Below are 6057 nucleotides of genomic sequence, written 5' to 3'. Positions count from 1 at the left end.
AGATATGAGCAAGTGCGATGGTCGACGGTCCATCAATATTCGAGCCATTCTCATGTGGACCATGCATGACTTTCCAGGATTCGAAGAGTGGTCACGTAAGTAGGCTTCCGTTCTCGTTGGTAATATCTATCATAGCTCGTTCAAGTTTGTATTCACTAGATAGAGGTATTGGGACATGTTTGGTTACCTAAGGTTATAATGCATGTCCATTGTGTGGGCTACAGTTAGACTCTCGAAGGTTACGAACCATGAAGAAGATGGTATATCAAGGACACGCCGCTTTCTTGTGCCAGAGGGTCATGAACTCAGGGAAGGTTTTATTGGACGATCTCCAACATGTATGAATGCCCAAAGCTGGTATGAGTTGAAAATGGTCCATAGGGAGTCACATCTAAATGGAATGCAACGGTTCTTAATTTTCTACGAGTTGCCATATTGGACCCACTTACAGATCAACCACTTGTTGGATCCCATGCATATTTTCAAAAACATGGACAACTTCTTATGGGACCACATCACAGGAAAGAGAGACACTATAGGGGCACGAATGGATTTGAAGGAGATAGGCAAGATGGAGGCGCTTGGGCCATAGTCGAGTGCTGATGGTCGCTTGCAACTACCTCATGCTCCTTGGGTTTTTTCCATTAAAGAAGAGCACATTGTGAAACAAATAGTCAAGTCTATCCGCACTTCGACGGGTATAATGCATTCTCTCAAGTCTGCATTTTCTAAAGACGACCAATTATCAAGGCTAAAATCCCATGATTGGCATAAGATATGTCATGTTTATACCACAAATGGATTGTAAGTGGCCTGCATATTTAGCTATTTGGAGTGTAGTCATTGTTCATAATGCTTTCTCGTTTGTGGCAGTTTATACTACCAATCGCGATCGCAGGATGCCTTACTCCAAAAATACGTGGGGCGATTTACAGATTGTCGACTTTAGTACAATGGATCTCACAAAAGGAGATTAAGACGTCCTCTATTAAGATGTCCTTTAGTGCAATGGATCTCATAGAAGTATGCAAATAGAGGGGTCGATATTGCAAGGGGTGGAGGCCACCGAAAGCTTGGAGCATGCAGAGGAGCCAACATCGGGTAACAATGATGGAAATACAAGAGTCCAAGAATTCTTTTAGAACGAGGTGGACTCATCCTTTTGTGGTGACATGTCTATCGACCTTCCAGTGTATGCAAAGTTGTGTCAGGAGATTGACATGGGACCATAGGGTACTTCATACTTGGAGCATCCACCTACTCAATTTGTTGACGAATCACTTATAAGGGTACATAATATATGCATTTTAAGTAAGATCATTTTTTAAAGATTTATATTACCGTGCTTTCTATGATTTATATTGATTATGCTAACATCATTTTTTGTTTGTGCAGGTGACCTTTATGGATATTTAGATCATCACGATGAGTCGAGGGATGAGCGACGAGGAGCTACATGAGATCTTCACACATATGTCTATAGATCAGATGGCGAAATTCAGAGATATGGTGGACCGGGAGCTATCTTGGACACCGTCAGGCCACTTTATTAGATCTACTTTGGTGCACTCTGATGCTTCAGTTTCTAGCCGATGAGGTCGATGCTCCAGACTTGGGCCAGACGGAGGGAGTGGTTCAGGGGGTACTGCAGAGATCCAGATGCAGTGAGCCCGCGGTCAGCTCGGGATACATGTGCTACTCCTCGCTCTTGTGGCGGTTCGAGAGAGCGTGGTTCAGGTGGTTGCTGTGGAGGTACGGACGCGGTGTCTCTATCTCGTGGTTCTACTGGAGTTGCATCACCTCCGAGATTTGTCACACCTGTGGGGACGTCTACTCCACTCACTCCGGCTTTTGCTCAGTCGTCCGCAGGTGGCATCCTTATGGGTGCTACTCCGATAGATACTACCCCGGTAGGTACACCAGATGTACAGGGGTCTCTTAGATATTCCGAGGAGCGTGGTCGTAGGTAGGAGAGGACCCATCTTAGGCATACCCCAGAGGGGTATGCCTACCTTGTAGATGATAGGTCAAGAGCCATCATCATGAATGACTCACATGAGAGAGTTGTGCCTTTGGGGTATGCCTACCTTGTAGACGATAGGTCAGGAGCCATCATCATGAATGATGAGGGGAGGAGGGTGATGGCTCACATGAGAGAGTTGTGCCAACAAGTTTTTCGGCACAACATCTTGGATCATTGGAAGAACATACCGAAGGAGAGCAAGGACTACATAGTAGCATCCTTGTATGATCCGGTACCAGCTGCAGCAGATAGGTTTTCTACGGGCTGGATGATGGACTGCATGCGTGCATATATGTCACACAAATGATCGGACGCACGCAAGGCACTTAAGAGTGGGGCTTCAAAGCCCGAGTGGCTCGATGCGGACAACTGGCGTCGACTTAGGGAGGAGGCTACAGATTCTCCAGGACATTGGAGACAACAGCGTGAGGCGGCGAGGACACGACCAGAGGCCGGAGTGGTCCATCATCTTGGGAGCGGCGGGCATAGGATATATCTAGAGGACTTTGTAAGTTTTTCTTTTGTTTTGCTTGCTTATTTTTTTGCAACATCCTTTGTACTGACAATCGTGTTTCTAACAGTTGTATTTTGTTTTCTTTGCAACACTCCATTACAAATCGCGATCCCACCGGCCTTGAGACTCGATATGCATAGAGGCACGATCTCACTACATTGATCAACCGATTGTATGGACTAAGTCACTCATCTTTATTGTCCGTAGTTACCATGTTTAATTAGAATGCATTATTGTATGGTGGACTGATGTGTAGTTGTTTCTTTTTTTGCAGAGTTCATTTGATGCTCCTTTGCGGCGGGACGAGGTTTCGAATGACGATGATCTATAGCTCGCCCTTGGATCCCTGGAGCTCATATACACTTCTTTTTTGGTAACGTGATTTGTGTAGACATTTTCTATGTAGTAGTAGTATCTTGCCATGATTGTACCGGTCACTTTCATTATGCGATCATGTATTTATTTCATGTATCAACGTTATGATTTAAGTACACTTTGCCTTTATTTACATGAGCATTGTACACATTACTGAAACTATTTTGTATGGCCCAAATAAAGCACATAGTGCTATATGCAAGCTGCTCTACCACAAAATTTTCCCCCTGTTACTGTCGCTATTAGTGTCGCAAAATCCGTCGCAAAGTATCATTATTTGCGTTGGTATTAGCGTCGCAAGCTAATAACGACGCTGATACCGACTGTTCTATGGCGTCGCCAATGCTTTTTGCAATGACGGGAAAAAATTTCATTATGAACATTTTCGTCGCTTTTAACGTTGGTATAAGGCCTATATCTTGTAGTGTAAATAAGTCTAAAATCATCTTATTATGATAGTATTTTTTAAATATTTATTATATTATCCCATGGTATAAATTGATCCTCCCTATCACATCCTACAAAAAACTCACAAAATGATAAGTAAAGTCTATTTTTCGTGACTGTGTGTGTGTGTGTGTGTGTGTGAACAAGAAAGAGAGAGAGCATTAGAATGTTATATATGCTAATTCGAGAATGATAAAATGAATGCACAATCCTAAGATACTACAAAACTACACCTTAAGGGGTATTTACACACAATTAAAACCCTTCGTCCATGGAGCATTCACATCAGAATGAACAAAGGAATGCAATGACTGTAACATCTAAAAGTAGTAATCATATTTGTAGTATTTAGGTGTGGTTGTAAAATGCTTATTGATAATTAAATCTATGTTCTCCTTGCCTTTTCCATCACTTGTATCATAATCATCATACTCCTTTTGAGAGAGAGAGAGAGAGAGAGAGAGAGAGAGAGAGAGAGAGAGAGAGAGAGAGAGAGAGAGAGAGAGAGAGAGAGAGAGAGAGAGAGTTCATTAGCTATGGAAGCCTCTAGAAGGAGAGATGTATTTTCTTCAAAAAATTTAGTTTCACCTCATAAATTACATGCACATCCCATGTATACTTGAGAGCATCTAAATGATTTGGCACTTAGGTTTGATTCTTTGTACTTAAAATACTATCTCTCACTTTTGCATCTCTTAGATATGCCACCAAACTCGACATCGTAGACATAGCATACATTCCAAATCTCAAAACTAAAATGTTAAGAATACTTGTATTTGGAAAAATCCATTTTTGGATGTATCATATTATTCATTGATAACTTTGCGTGTGTGTGCGTGCGGGCACATGCTTCATATGAGGGATGCATTTTCTATGCGCTCTATGTAGGATGCATTGAAGTGCTGATTGTAACACCGATGCATAAAAAGTGTTACAAATTTATAACATAAAGTTAGAAAGAAATGTGCACAGAGAGAGAGAGAGAGAGAGAGAGAGAGAGAGAGAGAGAGAGAGAGAGAGAGAGAGAGAGAGAGAGAGAGAGAGAGAGAGAGAGAGAGAGAGAGAGAGAGAGAGAGAGAGATTAATGTCCACAAAAGGCCAATGTGGCTTATGAGACAAAACCAAAGTGCATCTATGTCCAACGTCATCTCATCATGGAGTGAAAGAAAATGCATCCCACTATAAGGCTACAATAGCTATGTCCAATGCCATCTCATCATGAAGTGAAAGAAAATGCATCTCGCTATAAGACTATGATAGCTTCTCTCTAAATTAGCTACTGAAATGTCATGTGATTAAATTTTAAAAAATGATTTGGTATGGTTGTGCATAGAAAAGTGTTGATTAAAATCTATTGACAGACATCATAAGATCAAATTAGCTCATTGCTATTACGGCCCATTTTACATTGCATACAAGATTAACGATAATGTTTATCGATTAGTTCTACCTCCACACTATCAATTTCATAACACCATTCATATCACTTTATTGAAACCTTTCACACCACCTAGCACCTATAGTTGAGAATCCACCTTTGTTAGATGAGGATAAAAATTTTTTAGTTCCTGAAAAGATTCTTAACCATGACCCAACCACTACACGCATTAGTAATCAATATTATCAGTATTTAGTTAAATATAAAATCATTCTCTCGAGGAATTTCAATGGATTCAAAAATCATATTTATCTTTTGCTTATGATTCTTTAATTGATGCTTATCATTCACAATCACATTAAAAGTCCAAAGTTTATAGATTTGCCACATTAAAGCAGTGACATTTGAAAATTCGTGGCTGCCATCATTTCCTTTGGGGATATGTTCAAATTTGTTGCGTTGAGGCTATATATATATTCTTGTTCTTCTCATTATTCCAATATAAATTTGCTGCATTGAGGCAACACTTGCATGTGATTGGCCATCATTGCATTGATTTGTGGATTATTTTATTCAATGGAGAACAATTGCTTTTTAATTCTCAGCATGTTATCAAAATTACAAGAAATTTTGAAACAAAATAAGATGATAATTTCATTTTGTGTGGATTTTCAATATTATTTAATTGCTGCATGATTGCATCTTATCGTGCATAAGCTTGGGTATGACATAGGTTGCTTATTCTTGGTAGCTAAATAGCAAGGGCTAATGTGATTTGTGGTTGGTGCACTATATTATTTAAAGAAGATATTATTTTGTCGAAGAGCACTTATAGTGCATAAGGAATATTATTTTGGATGCAAACTCCTCAATGCCGTATGTGCATAAGCATAGTGATTATTTGTTGGCTAATTTATAAAAGCACGGACTTATTATCTTATTGATATATATTTGTATAGATTAGGATTGCCACTTTGGAGCAAAATAATTGGGACAAATGAGCAGTGCAAGGAAGACGGATGGGCGGCCTATTTTTGGGACATATTTTGTATTTTGAACACTAAGACAGTAAAATTAAATAAATGCATACATAGGAAAGGTGATGTATGGGGCGGATGACTTTACCCAATTGGTCTGTCAGGCACTCTTCTTTGTGAACTCCATTTTTTGGCAATAAAATCACTACTGTAAAGAGTGCCTCCACAACCATAGGAATTGCTACCATCGCTTTGAAAGGTTTCCACGAATAAAGATCAAAATGTTACAAGATAAAAGATGAATCATCGTGACGAACGTTTATGACGCAAGTAAATAATGAAC

Source organism: Lygodium microphyllum, chromosome 11 (genome assembly GCF_053477565.2).
Source record: "Lygodium microphyllum isolate KBCC chromosome 11, Lygodium_microphyllum_v1.1.10, whole genome shotgun sequence".
NCBI lineage: Eukaryota > Viridiplantae > Streptophyta > Polypodiopsida > Schizaeales > Lygodiaceae > Lygodium > Lygodium microphyllum.
Note: the sequence above shows the minus strand (reverse complement) of the source record.